The sequence below is a fragment of the Pristiophorus japonicus genome, chromosome 4 (genome assembly GCF_044704955.1).
Source record: "Pristiophorus japonicus isolate sPriJap1 chromosome 4, sPriJap1.hap1, whole genome shotgun sequence".
Lineage (NCBI taxonomy): Eukaryota > Metazoa > Chordata > Chondrichthyes > Pristiophoridae > Pristiophorus > Pristiophorus japonicus.
Window position 1 is genome coordinate 50,055,291 of NC_091980.1, and position 15,210 is coordinate 50,070,500.

Consider the following 15,210-nt stretch of genomic DNA (forward strand, 5'->3'; position numbering starts at 1 on the left):
AATATTCACTTAGATATAGTCAAAACAAAACATAAATATTCCTCTGAAGGATATTCAGAGGCCTCCCAAACCATAACCCAAGAAATTATCTTGAAATGAGCTTGGCTTTGTCCTGCACTGGATGGGTCACCCACTTGTATTTGGTAGGGTTTGGCCTCCTATCTGGCATGGACTCCTCCCTATCAAACATCCACACACCCCTCCCTGGGAAGGATAATTTGGAAAAACAAAATTAGTCTGAGACCCTTTCTCTGTTAGTATGCTGGGAAATCATGGGGCAGGCTTACTGACTGATGGATTTGGCTACCTGAGCAAGATCATCAGTGACGCAGAAAAATCAATAAGAGCCTTGATTTCTACAAGAAAGAAGCAGGTCACTATCCACAACAGGAGAGGCCCAGGTGCCTACTTTAGAATGTTCTCATCGACCAATAGATGATTGAATCAGGACGCTCCTGTGGGGAAGGAGGAGGAAGATAGTGACAAATTGTCTGAACACATTATTAAGACTAAAGCTCCAAATACACAGAAACATTTAATGCCAGAGTTGCCTGAAGCCTCACTAGACTGGATCCAGGGTCCTCAATTGCAAAATGGAACATTTCTCTAGATCCCCCATACATCATATCTGGCATTTTTTGCATGCTTAATCATGGGGGCTGTATCGTTATGGAGCACAGTGACACAGATCTTGGCAGATGTACTTCGGGTCCTCGCCCAGCATGGGAACTTCACCACACAGGAAACCGAGTCCAGCCTTTGCCTGAATCAATTGTCCAATTAGGCGGATGCATTCTGCTGAACAAGGATCTAATCAGGTCAGGGTGGCATGCCACCAGACCATTGGACAGCATTTGTTCATCAAAAGGCTACACTGCGCCAGACAATCATTAACACAGATTAGGACCTTTTTCATAGGCTGTTATTGTCCCTGATTAAAGATCAAATAGAGGGTGCCACGCTACAGCAAAAAGCAGTGGTCCTGGACTTGACACTGAGATTACTGGCTTTTAGTGTATTACAAGATTCTGTGGAATGATCAGCTGATAAAAGCATTAACAAACTACTAGCATATGAACAATGGAAATAGTTCAATCTGATCAAAACAAAATAGATTCCTACTCCAGATATTTTGTAATTCGCAAAAAGATAACAGGACTATGGTCCATTGTACATCACTCAACTAATTTCTAAAGCAGGAGCAATTCAAGATGGTCACACTATGACACATTATCCTAGAGGTATGCTCAGAGTTGGTTCGTTGCCATAGAACTACACGATGCAAACTTGCATATCTCCATTTGAGGGCACCACTGAACATGTTTTGGGTTCACTGTCAAGAGGCAAAGTGCCTGCTCATGGTTGCAGTATCTGTCAAGAGTCTTCATCCCAGCTAAAAGTTACAAGCATTTTAGGTCTGATTGCAGGAGTCATTATTGTAGTTTTCACAACATTTTATGCAACCACTTCAGCTATACCCGCACAGCCTCTCTTTCCTAACCAGTAAAGATCAACTCAGTCCTGCACCTTAGATAATGATCACAAAACGACAATGGAATACACCGCAATCTCCAGTGACACACTCCCCAACAACTGAAAGTGATAACCAGCACATTTCTACAGGATGCATTTTCTACCCTCAAGGGAGTTGATGTCCGGACACATGCATAATACAGGACGATGGGAGGGTGGTGGCTGGAGTTGGTGGTGTACCCTGTCTAACTGATAGGGTGAGCATTGATGAGTCTGATTGCCTTTCTGCAGCGCATAACAATCCCATTGGCTGATCAGTCCTTGTAGTTGATTCTATGGCCCCTAAGTTCGGGTCTCCCACTCCTAAATTTGTATTACTTTTGTGTAGTGTGTGTATGCAGAATGAGGAAAAATAGGTAGATTACCTACCTGGTAAGGTCGTCTTTAATCTTTGAATGATTTGCACACCACACTCAAGCACCTATATCCCTCAGGCCCTGCAGGAATATTTGGTGAAAAAAAAATTAGCACAAAGATACAACTTTGGAGTAGAAGACTACACAATGATGCCTATCTGCAATGTTACGGTTGCATTTTATGCTGGTGCTTAGAGCATGTCAGAGCCTCTCAAGATGGGCCATACATCAGTGCTGTGGGGAGGATGCATATTGTTCAAAGTATGAAGAACACTCTACTAGGTAGCTATTCTATTTCCCCCCCAGCGTGTTAATTCCTGATCTTGGATCGATCGTTGCAAGTGAAGTGCGACTTTCCTCTCAGCCGGGTAATAGTTTGTGGCATGGATAGGGGAGAAAAATAGAACATATAATGACATCCTTGTTGAATAATTCTTTATTTCACATTTTCACTGAGATGATTATTTTGAGATTTCTGCTCAAACAGACAAAATATTAACAATAATTCAATATTCTGAGCAGTGTGGTTGAATGGAATGGAGATCTGTAGGTTTTCTTTTCTACTTTACCAATTTTCCAAATGTGGTACTATTGCTACAACAAATACAAAAGCAAAATACTGGGGATGCTGGAATCTGAAATAAAAACAGAAAATGAGGGAAATCTCAGCGGGTCAAGCAGCATCTGTGGAGAGAAACAGAGTTAACGTTTTGGGTCTGTGACCCTTTGTCAGAACTGGAAAAGTTTGAAATTAACAGATACTTAAGGAACACTGAAAGGGGGAGGGGGGGTGGGGTGGGTGGTAAAGAACAAAAGTGAAGGTTATTGATAGGGTGGAAGACAGGAGAGATTTGAGAGACAAAAGGGATGATGGGCCAAATTGAGATGTTAATGGCCGAAGTTAGAAAAAGATGAGTCCAGATAGAGTGTGAATAGTGGAATAATTACTAGCTGCCATGGGAAATAGAGGCCGAGGTTATGGTCTGAAATTGAACTCTATTTGAGTCCAAAAGGTTGAAAAATGCCTCAACAAAAGATGAGTGGTATTATATCCTGCAAGGAGAAGCCAAGAGGGCCGAAATTGACCTCCGCCCAAAATGGGGCGCTCCCACCCTGTTTTGTGTGTTTTCATGGCCGCGGTGGTTGAGGTCGCCTCTTGAGCAAAATTCCGCACTTTTTTTTTACTTGGATCCGGAAGTCGCTCTTAATGGGGGCGGTGAGCACACCAGAGGGGCAGATGCACGACAGTGGCAACACCTGAGGAACGGATGTTGGGGGGGGGGAGTGACCACAGCAATGATGTCATCACGGCATTGCGTCACCACGGCTCTCCTCTTCACTTAAATGGGAGAGCCGTTTATGCCCCAAGAGGGGGTGCCAGGCTGCCTGTTGGCAGCCCTGCTGAACCCAGGGGTATAATTGTTAGGCTGACATGGCAGTCGGCTGATAAAACAAAAAACACGGTGGCAGTGGCAGTAGGTCCTCCTCTTTAAGTGGAGCCGCACCGCCATTGCAGAAGGCCACAGCCTCACTGGACCACTGGGGAAAGGCTTGTGTTGGCACCACCGAACGGGCCGAAGATTTTCAGAGCGGAATTTCGCCACCGGGCGGGTAGATTGGCAGTGCATACAGTGATGATACACTTAATACGGATTCGCAGCAGCGAAGCGGTGGGGGAGGGGGGGGGGGGGGTCGGGGCACTGCCAGGAAACTCGGAAAGGCAATTGGGCTATCTGTGGTTATTCCACAAAAGTCAGTGGCCACTTCACTGCAGCCTGGCTGCTGATTTGCAGTGCAAACAGGCCTTAAGGAAAGGGGTCATTTCGGACCCCAAGTGTTTTGCTGCAGAGAGAAAATCAGACAAAGAGCATTCACTACAACAACTTACATTTATATCATGCCTTTAATGTAATAAAACGTCCCAACGCTCCTGTGAAGCGCCTTATCAAACAAAATTTGACATCAAGCCACACAAGAACAGGTGACTTAAAAACTTCGTTAAAGGGGTAGGTTTTAAGGAGCGACTTAAAGGAGGTGGAGTGGTTTGGGGAGGGAATTCCAGAGCTTGGGGCCGAGGCAGCTGAAGGCACGGCCGCCAATGATGGAGTGATTAAAATCGGGGATGCACAAGAGGCCAGAATTGGAGCAGTGCAGAGATCTTGGAGGGTCGTAGGGCTGGAGGAGGTTACAGAGATGGGGAGGAGTGAGGCCAAGGAGGGACTTGAAAACTGGGATGAGAATTTTAAAATCGAGGCATTACCAGAAGATGTTCACTTGCTTCCTGGCTGCCAGCAAAAGCATTATTGGTGATTGCTCGATACCAATGTGTGCTGATGCAGGAGATACATGACTTGAAGAATTGGAAGACGAGTGAGGGGACAGATTTGAGGAGAAAATGGGCAAAAGCTACCACTGCAGCATAAACAATCTAAATGTAAATCCTAGTTCTCCTCTTTTCACTCAGGATAATGTTACGTGAGATGTGAGAAACATTTTACTTAAAATGGACAATAAGGGATTATTATGTCATATATCAATGGCTAAATACTATAGAATATTTAGAGGAATATAGAAAGTTAAGAGGCAAAGTTAAAAAGGAATGTGAAGAGAGAGCACGAGAAATTCTTGGCCAGTAAAATTAAGGAAAACGCTAAGATGTTCTATAAATATATTAAGAGTAAGGGGCTAACTAAAGAAAGGGTAGGGCCTATTAGAGACCATGAGGGTAATCTTTATGTGGAGGCAGAAGATGTTGGGAGGGTTCTTAACAGACACTTTGCATCTGTTTTCACAAAGGAAAGAGGCAATGCAGATACTGCTATCGAGGAGGTGTGTGATACTCTGGATGAAATAAATATAATGAGAGAGAAAGTATTAAGGGGTTTAGCAGCTTTGAAAGTAGATAAGTCCCCAGGCCTGGATGAAATGCACCTTCATTTTCCAGTCCTCTGGATATGGGCATGGTGCCGGAGAATTGGAGGACTGCTAATGCAGTACCCTTGTTTAAGAAGGGAGAAAGGGACAGGCCGAGTAATTACAGGCCTGTCAGCATAACCTCAGTGGTGGGAAAATTATTGGAAAAAATCCTGAAAAACAGGATAAATCTGCATTTAGAAAGGCAAGGATTAATTAGGGACAGTCAGCACGGATTAGTTAAGGGAAGATGGTGTCTGACTAACCTGATTGACCGTCTTGGTTACCTCCTCAAAAGATTCAATGAGGGTAGTGCGTACGATGTATATATGGACTTTAGCAAAGCTTTTGATAAGGTCCCACATGGTGGACTGGTCATGAAGACTAAAGCCCATGGGATACAGGTCAAGTTGGATCCAAAATTGGCTTGGAGGAAAGAAGCAAAGGGTAATGATTAATGTTTTTGTGACTGAAAGGATGTTTCCAGTGGGGTTCCACAGGGCTCAGTGCTGGGACCCTTGCTTTTTGTGGTGTTTATCAACAATTTAGATTTGAATATAGGGAGTATGATTAAGAAGTTTGCAGATGAAACCAAAATTGGCTGTGTGGTTGATAATGATGAGGAAAGTCATGGGATGCAGGAGGATATCAATCTACTGGTCAGGTGGGCAGAGCAGTGACCAATGGAATTTAATTCAGAGAAGTGTGAGGTGATGCACTTTGGGAGGGCTAATAAGGAAAGGGTATACACATTAAGCAGTCAGCCACTTAATAGTGTAGATGAACAAAGGGACCTTGGAGTGCTTGTCCACAGATCCCTGAAAGTAGCAGGCCAGGTGGATAAGGTGGTTAAGAAGGCATCGCTTCTCGGCCTTTTGGCTAAGATCAAGTGTAGTATCTGTTCTTATCAGTTTAATATCCTCTATGGGGACATGATATTGAATTGATTTTTGGACAGGGAGCTGGATCAGGGGCATACCCCATCCACTCCATGCACCAACCTGGTATTGCAATATTTCCAGGAACGGTGCAACTTTGCCTCTCGGCCTTTTGGCCTAAGATCAAACACAAAGTGATCTTTGGCGTTAGAGTTGATCTGGAACGAAATTGGATAAAAAAAAATTTTAAAAATACAGAATGCTTGCCTTTATTGGCCAAGGCATAGAATATAAGAGCAGGGAGGTTATGCTTAAATTGAATAATAATTTGGTTAGGCCACAGCTGGAGTATTGCATGCAGTTCTGGTCGCCATATTATAGGAAGGACGTGATTGGACTAGAGAGGATGCAGAGGAGATTTATTGGGATGCTGCCTGGAATGGAGAACTTAGTTATGAGGACAGATTGGATAGGCTGGGTTTATTCTTATTGGAACAGAGGAGGTTGAGAGGAGACCTCATTGATTGTACAAAATATTGAGCGGCCTGGACATGGTGGATAGTAAGGGTCTATTTCCATTGGTGGAGGGGTCTATTTCGAGGGGGCATAGTTTTAAGGTGGTTGGTGGAAGGTTTAGAGGGGATTTGAGGGGGGGCTTCTTTACACAGAGGGTTGTGGGGATCTGGAACTTGTTGCCTGGAAGAGTGGTGGATGCAGAAACCGTCACCATTTTTAAGAGATGGTTGGATGGGCACTTAAAGTGCAGTAACCTGGAGGGTTACGGACCTAGAGCTGGTAATTGGGATTAGATTGGATGACCTTTTGTTGGACGGAGCAGATATAATGGTAAGTACTGTAGGGAATAGAATACGGCCAGGGTGATCTCCTGGACTAGTTTCGATCGCCTGGATGGGTCGGAGAGGAATTTTCCCGGATTTTTTTCTCCCTAATTGGCCTGGGTTTTTATCTGGTTTTTGTCTCTCCCAGGAGATCACCTGGCTCCGGTTGGGGTGGAGTGTAGAATTTTTAGTATAAGGGGAGTCACAGTTGTAGTGAGGCAGATTGGTTGGGTTGGGTGCTCTTTGCCTTTCCGTCATTGTTCATAGGTTTATATGTAACCTTTAGGGCTGCTGACCAAGGGCCATGTGTGTCATGTATCCTAATTGTTTACTGCTGGTACCATTTATATATGATGTATCACCAGAGGGCACTGCAGTGGGAGACTTGTAAATTACCTATACAGGTGTGCCTGGCCTAGTATAAAAGGCAAGCCACCATGTGTGATCCTCACTCTGGAGTTACCAATAAACGGCTAAGGTCACTACAGTTCAAGTACAATACATTGCCTCATGGACTCATTATCAGAGCATCTAAAGACATAACAATCGGCAACAAGATTACGGAACTTCACGCAAAAACGGCTAACCTTGGTACGTTGCAGCAGTTCACCGATGGTGATGATTGGGACACCTTTGTGGAGCGCTCGACCATTTCTTCACAGCAAACGACCTGGCAGGCGACAATCCGGCCACACTGGCTGATAAGCGCAGAGCTATCCTGCTAACCAGTTGTGGGCACACAGTCTATGGCCTCATCAGGGACTTGCTGGCACCAGCGAAGACAACGACCAAGATGTACAAGGAGCTTGTAACGCTGATTCAAGAACAACTCAAGCCCAAAGAGCGTATCCTCACAGCCAGATACCAGTTTTATACACACCGAAGGCCAGGAAATTGCAAAATGTGCTGCCGACCTCAGGAGGCTGGCGGCACAGTGTGATTTCAGCGACCATCTCACTGAAGCGCTGCGGGATATCTTTGTCATTGGAATCGGTCATGAGGGCCTTCTTCATAAGCTACTGTCTGCGGATACCACAGTCACACTGCAGAAGGCCATCTCCGTGAGCCAGGCATTCATGACCTTGACCTGCGTCTCTAGGCGGATGACTTATCCTCAAGACACAAACCTGGCAAGTACTGTACACAGAATGATGCCTTTTAGAGGCTGGACTGTAGAATGTGAATCTTCTCATGGAAGAGAGAACAGGCCCTCAAGTCCCTTAACTGAGTCTGATGCTGGCGTTGCGGAGGGAATCACAGGGCTCACCAGTGCCCCTTTAAAGACTACATGTGTAAAGGCTGCAGCACAAAGGGTCACCTCCAGCGAGTGTGTAAAAGAAATATGATTCACTGTGTTGATAAAATCTGCTGATGGCCATGAATCCAGTGCGGATTATGAAACGATAGTCAGGGAGGCAGCTCAGCCCCACAATGAGATGTATGGCACGTTTACCTGCACCACCGAGTCTTCCCCGTTGAGGATACAAGTCGAGATAAATGGTGTTCCAGTCTTCTTGGAAGTGGACACGGGGGCGAGCCAGTCAGTAATGAATCAAGAAGCCTTTAAGAGGTTATGGGACAACCAAGCTGAACGACCCAAGTTGGTCCCGGTTCAGGCAAAGCTACGCACCTACACTAATGAACTTATCCCAGTCGTTGGTAGTGCAGATGTAAAGGTACTCCATGATGGCACAGTGCACAAGTTACCTCTGTGGATTGTTGCAGTTGATGGACCAATGCTACTCAGAAGAAGGTGGATGGAGAAGATCCATTGGAGCTGGGAAGATTTCATCCCTCCAGCGATTGAGGTCCTCAAACAAAGCAAGCCCCCACCTGAGGTTGGATCCGGCACAAGAGAGCAGACCAGCACGGCACCCGAGGCACAGGCCGCTCAGCACGACTGCGTGGAGATGATCCAGCTGAGACGACCCGAACGCACTTTCCAGGCTCCAGTGGCAGGACTCCGGAGAAAGAAAATTGGATTCAAAGGCGAATTCTCAGCTTTGGTGGCAGAACACTGGGAGAAGAGGATCACCGCAGTCAACATTGTGGATGGAGGAAGGATGGCGCCCAGACCACGAGGCGCAGCGCTGATGGAGCAACACATGACACCAAACGGAGAAGAGGATTGGGGTAAAGATAGCAAGGCTCTCTTAAAGGAGGCCTGCAACCCACTACAATTAAAGGGGCAGTTCCACATTCTCAATCAATGTAAGAGCAACTGTGAGTTGGATGTAAAATGTGTAATTGATGATCAGAGTTATGTACATGCAATAAGCAAAGTCGCGCGATCGCGATCGCGATTGAAGCTACAGGTTATTTACAATGAGTAATGAAACGTTGTGCGATGTAGGATTTCAACTGCATTCAGTCAATGCAGCGGGCAGACACCCATCGGGAGCACACAGGTCCAGAGAGCTACCCAATGTAGTAGCCTGCATCCCTCGGACCAGAGTTATGCACCATGGAGTGTGGCCACAAGCAGCCAATACATACAAGCTGCAGAGCAAGTGATTTTAGGAGGGTAACGGCACTGGTATCGATACCCTGCCCCTGATCAGCTCCGCCTCTCAGGCACCCGACGGCTCCAAATGCCACGAGCCTGAAAGACAAGCTTCTGCTAAGGCACAGCCCCCAGACCCTATCGCCACCAAGGCCATACCCGGGAATGAAGGGTCACCCGCAACGGTTCTCCCAAATGGGACCGGGACCAGCCAGGATCCCAAACCAAATAACGCCCAGGCAAGCGAGTCAGCAGTTCCCTGTGCACTGCTAGATGACAGCTCTTCAGGGAGCAGCAGCGACCCGGGCCGCAAGGAGAAGACAGGGAGGTCACAGGCATGTGTGAACCTGCCCGACACTAGGGGCAACGGCAAAAGCTCCGAGCGCAGGCAACTTGAGCCAACCGGGTTCCCACTGCCAGCACTGGGCACCGGGCCGCCACCAGACTACCTGGACACCATCCAGCAGTTCTGGAACTAGCTTGTCTTCACACACCAGTACTGACCCCAGCTCTGACTCCAAGTGTATATCAATTATGTACCTCACCAGTCAAAGGTACTTGCCTTTCAACGGCACCACGAATGTGAGGCTGCAAATGCAAATCTTTCTTTTTTGGACTTTAAGGTACTGTAATGAGCCCCTGACACAATCTGTAAAGGGGCGGGGGGGGGGGGGTGGGGGAGAGAATGGAGTGGCCATGGACACACAAACAGAAACCACCAGCACGTCTACTGCCAATGAAACACCATCCACTCGCCCAAGATGGAAACGACCCTTGAAGGGTCAACCAGATAGAGCTAAGCCCAGAGCACAGTCAATGCAAGAAGGCAATTTGCACTAACGTCTTGTGGGAGAGTGATGTCATGTATTCTACACGTTTACTGCTGGTACAATTACATATGATGTACCACCAGAGGGCACTGCAGTGGGAGACTTGTAAGTTACCTGTACAGGTGTGCCTGGCCTAGTATAAAAGGCAGGCCACCATGTGTGATCCTCACTCTGGAGTTATCAATAAAGGACTAAGGTCACTACAGTTCAAGTACAATACATTGCCTCGTGGAGTCATTATCAGAGCATCCAAAGACCTCACTGTGTGTGGCTCTTTATCGGCCGGCACGGACATGATGGACCGGAATGGCCTTCTTCTGTGCTGTAAATTTCTATGTTTCTATTATGACTACTGGTTCAGTCGTTTTATCTCATTTATCTTACGTCTGATTGCAGTAAGTATCCCATTTATCTTTAAAAGGATTTGTTTCATACAGTTGGCAGATCATTTGCTGCAGAGCATTCTTTGCTGGGCAATTCTAGCTTTTGAAGTAAAATCTCTCCATTGACAGGCTTTCCTGAAAGTGGCGTGATGTAGAGGGCTGCCAAGAACAAAGCAGCCTAATATTCTTTAGAGTCCTTGAAAGTTGTGACTATTGCTTTGTATAATGCAATGAGTTGTTACTAACAAAAGTTCTGAAAAGCAAATGTCCTTCAGCTGCTAAAATTGAAAGGATAATCATTTGCAACATATAGCCGGGATGCATCTGAGCTTTTATACCATTGTGATCGGCTTCATGCTGTTCAAAGAATAATGCAATTGGAAAATACTGAAAATGTTTTGTGACGGGGCTCAGACTGCATATTAAGAATGACGGCTGGCTGTGAATGTGTTTCCTGAGGGGTAGTGCCTAAACGATGTTACAGAAATATATCTTGAACATTGACTTCCTAATGCACAAGAATGGTTCATCAGTGCCATCTGAATCCTGAGTTAATACCTGGAAACACACTATTATAATGAGACAAAAGGAAAATACTGCAAATGTTACAGATCTGAAATAAAAACAGAAAATGCTGGAAACACTCAGCAGGTCAGGCAACGTCTGTGGAGAGAGAAACAGAGTTAACGTTTTCAGGTTGATGACCTTTCACTTTAAGAAGTTAGAGATGTAACAGTTTTTAAGCTAGCACAAAGTCAAGGAAGGATTGGGGAGTGGTGGTGAGGAAAGGACAAAAGGGATAGTCTGTGATAGGGTGGAAGGCAGGAGTGATTAAATAACAAAGAGGGGTGGAAATGGGACAAGTAAAGAAACAAAATATTGGTCTATAGAGGTGCTGTAAATGCAACACCAGCACTTGCTGCCCAAAAAATTGGAGCAGTGGTTATCATCTGAAATTGTTGACTCGATGTTGTCCAGAAGGTTGTAAATGCCTAATTGAAAGATGAGGTGCTGTTTCGAGAGTTCCCAGTGAGCTTCATTGGAACAGAGTAGGAGGCCGAGGTCCAAGAGATTGGAATGGGAGTTGGACAGTGAATTAAAATGGCAAGTGACCGGAAGCTCGGTCACGCTTGCAGACTGAACGGAAATGTTCAGCAAAGCGATCACGCAAGTTGCATTTGTTCTCCCTAATGTAGAGGAGACCGCATCATGAGCAGTGAATGCTAAATATTCATCGATTATCTCCTCTTTAAAGCCGGGGAGATACGCGGTGACATAAATGTGCAATGACGTCACTACCGCCCTGCTGCTGAGTGACAGCAGCAGAGAATCCGTCTCGCCCCTACTTCTGTTCCTCACCAGCACTTACCACTGCACTTCCGCCCCCTTTATGACTGGCTTCCGGTGCACTCGGGGGGAAAAAAAGGTCAAACGGATGAAAATCGATCGAGAGCCCACCTCATTAGACCCGATGGTAAAAACTTTAAAAAAATGAAATGTGCGCCAGCTTTCTAGCGGGCGTGAATTTCGGCCCCCTCAAGTTCTGGGTTTCATGCATGCCTAAACCTGGAACTTGCAGGGACCCTATGGGCATGTACGCACTCGTAGGTGCTGCAAATTCAGCTCCATTATAAACTGCAAAAGTGAAACTCAAGCAGCTTCTGTAATAACTATCTGACCACTGGGATTACATTATACACTTAAAGAACGTACCTATATTATATACTTACTTTTAAAGTTTTCTGTGTGTATGTATTTTTGCCGTGTCGAAGCTCCACGTAGAGCGCTTGCTTTGGGAGTCTCGTGTCAGGCATGCGGACGATGTGGCCCACCCAACGGAGCTGATTGAGCATGGCTAATGCTTCACTGCTTTGTCTTTATTCATTTGATATTGTGGTGTAAGATGCCTTGTTAGGATGTGTAAACTGCATTCAAAGCTCAGTTTGCAATTTGGGTCAATTCACAGAGACCTAACTTTGGCACAATTTTACAACATTTGGACATGAAATATCCCTCTGCATGTGCATGCCACCATGCCACCATTCCACATATCCCTCTGTTATTCGCCACTAATATACTGGTAATAGGCTGCCATCTTTGACTGTAATCACAGCTTCAAAAATATCTTAGAAAAATTATTCTATTGTGAAGAAATTAAATTCCTGGCAATGATTTAGACTTCAATGTAGGGGGCATGATTAAGAAGTTTTCAGATGATACAAAAATTGGCCGTGTGGTTGATAGTGAGGAAGATAGCTGCAGACTGCAGGAAGATATCAATGGACTGGTCAGGTGGGCAGATAAGTGACAAATGGAATTCAATCCGGAGAAGTGTGAGGTAATGAATTTGGGCAGCGCTAACAAGGCAAGGGAATACACAATAAATGGTGGGATACTGAAGTGTAGAGGAACGGAGGGATGTTGGAGTGCATGAGCACAGATCTCTGAAAGTAGCAAGACAGGTAGATAAGGTGGTTAAGAAAGCATATGAGATACTTGCTTTTATTAGCCGAAGCATAGAATATAAGAGATGGGTGGTAATGCTAGAACTGTATAAAACATTAGTTAGGCCACTGCTAGAGTACTGCATACAGTTCTGGTCACCACATTACAGGAAAGATGTGATTGTACTAGAGAGGATACAGAGGAGATCTATGAGGATGTTGCCAGGACTGGAGAGTTTTAGCTATGAGGAAAGATTGGATAGACTGGGTTTATTTTCTTTGAAACCGAGGAAGCTGAGGGGACACCGAATTGAGTTGTATAAAATTATGAGGGGCCAAGATAGAGTGGATAAATAGAAAGAAAGAAAGAAAGAGAAAGACTTGCATTTATATAGTGCCTTTCATGACCACCGGGTGTCCCAATGCACTTTACAGCCAATGAAGTATCTTTTGAAGTGCAGTCACTGTTGTAACATAGGAAACGCGGCAGCCAACTTGTGCACAGCAAGCTCCCACAAACAGCAATGTGATAATGACCACATAATCTGTTTCACTGATGTTGATTGAGATCATTTTTGGGGGCTAGGACACCAGGGATAACTCCCTGCTCTTCTTCAAAATAGTGCCATAGGATCTTTTACAGCCACCTGAGGGGGCAGACGGGGCCTCAGTTTATTAGGAAGGACCTATTTCCCTTATCAGTGAGGTTAATAACCAGGGGGCATAGATTTAAAATAATTGGTAGAAGTATTAGAGGGAAGTTGAGGAGAATTTTTTCCCCCCAGACGGTGGTGGAGGATCTGGTGCTCACTGCCTGAAATGATGGCAGAGGCAAACACTCTCAGCGCATTTCAAAAGTACTTGGATATGCACTTGAGGTGCCGTAACCTACAAGGCTATGGACCAAGAGCTGGAAAGTGGGGTTAGCTGGATAGCTCTTTTTCGGCCAGTACAGACATAATGGCCTCCTTCTGCACCATAAATTTCTATGTTTCTATGATTCTTAATTTAGTTGTGGTGGAGTAGGGGAAATGTAATCTCTGGTGATCTAGTGGCGAATATGCATTCATTTTCCCCAACCTATGTTTCTACTCTTTCTTAAATAATAGTAAAAAAAAAATTTTTTAAGGAGCATTGTCCTCATGGAAAAAGGGCATAGAAAATTATTTTTTGCCAGAATAATGTCACACCCAATTACCACAATGATGCATTTTAGCAAGGTTTACATTGTGGCATTTGATTTCAACAAGCTTTACATTGTGGCATTTGTGAAGTTGCAAATAAGTGTACACAGCTTTGCTAAACATTTGTTCTTGAACATAGTTTCTTTTTGAAGGTGAATGAAAAGCTGCTTTGTGTAGTTGAACTGCATTATAACTGCCTGTGTCCATTTTGCTAAGAGTTATCATCCTGTGCGTAAAGCAAAGTGAGGTAGCGTGTAGAGTGTGAAAGAAAGTTCAGCACTGCAGAGTTTCCCATTTTCATCATCCTGTCTTGGGAACGTGCTGCTCTAAATGGAGGAAGAAGTTTAACCTGACAAGAAAGCAGCCTAATATATGTAGCTTGCATGCTAGGTGAAAAATTACCAAGACTGGCTCATGATGAGCTTAAAAAAAATGGCAGATCGTTACTGAAATCTAGCAAATAAATGATTGAAATTAATCTGCAATTAATTATTGGTTTAGACAAGTCACTGTGCACTGAAGTTTAATTTTCTGCAGAAATATCTTATTTTAAGAGAAATTTGAGAATAAATTTACAAAAATTTTGGCAGTCAGGAGAGTATATTTAAAGTTTCTCTACTAAAAAATACCATGAGAAATATGTGGCAGATCAGTCATAATGTAGTAGAGTTAAACTATGCATGACATACCAATGTAAAGTATTTGGGGTGGAAATTTGGTCTTCTGCCTCCCCTCTTAGCGTCCCGGAAGGGAGGCAATGGCGGTGGAAAGCACTTGCGCCCAGGTGGTCAGCTCCAGCACCCCGCCGGGACATTCGGTGCCGGTATCGATGGGGCGTGGAGCAGTACCGCCCAGGAGAGGCGAACCAGTGTGCAACGCCCCTGGTTGCGATACTGGCTCGATTTTTGGTTGCCGCCCGACCCTTAGCGCTCCGTAGCGCGCCCTGGTGGGAACGCCTGTGAAAGTAATGCCGACCTCAGGCAAGTGGAGTTTTTTTGCGATTTTATGTTGTGGTGGTGTGAGCTATGTATTGGGAAAGTTTTTGGTGGGTTTTTTTCAGGGTTTTTTTCCCCCTAGGCCTTTGTTATGGTGCTCCGAGGCCAGCTCTTTAGCTCAGGATTTTCCCTTGCTCAGCCGACCTAGCGCCCTAAAAGAGGTCGCCTCCCATAGCACCCCGCTCCAAACTCCGGGCCCAGCTGATGAATTTTGCAGCGGCAGACACAAACCATTTGGTGCCGCAAAATTTACTGCTCTGCCCGGGACACTGCCCCAACTGAGGCGTGTCCAAATTTCCACCCCAAGATATTTCAGTAATGTAACATAATCCTCTAATAGAAGAAATTATTG

The 15,210-nt window shown here is 45.2% G+C and overlaps 1 protein-coding gene and 1 pseudogene across 3 annotated transcripts in view; both read left to right on the forward strand.

The window, feature by feature from the left end:
• LOC139262898 (long-chain-fatty-acid--CoA ligase 6-like) overlaps nucleotides 1-15,210 on the forward strand; it is a 161,629-nt gene that overhangs the window by 34,045 nt on the left and 112,374 nt on the right. The window lies entirely within an intron of this gene.
• On the forward strand, nucleotides 5,662-5,840 carry LOC139263684 (U2 spliceosomal RNA; annotated as a pseudogene).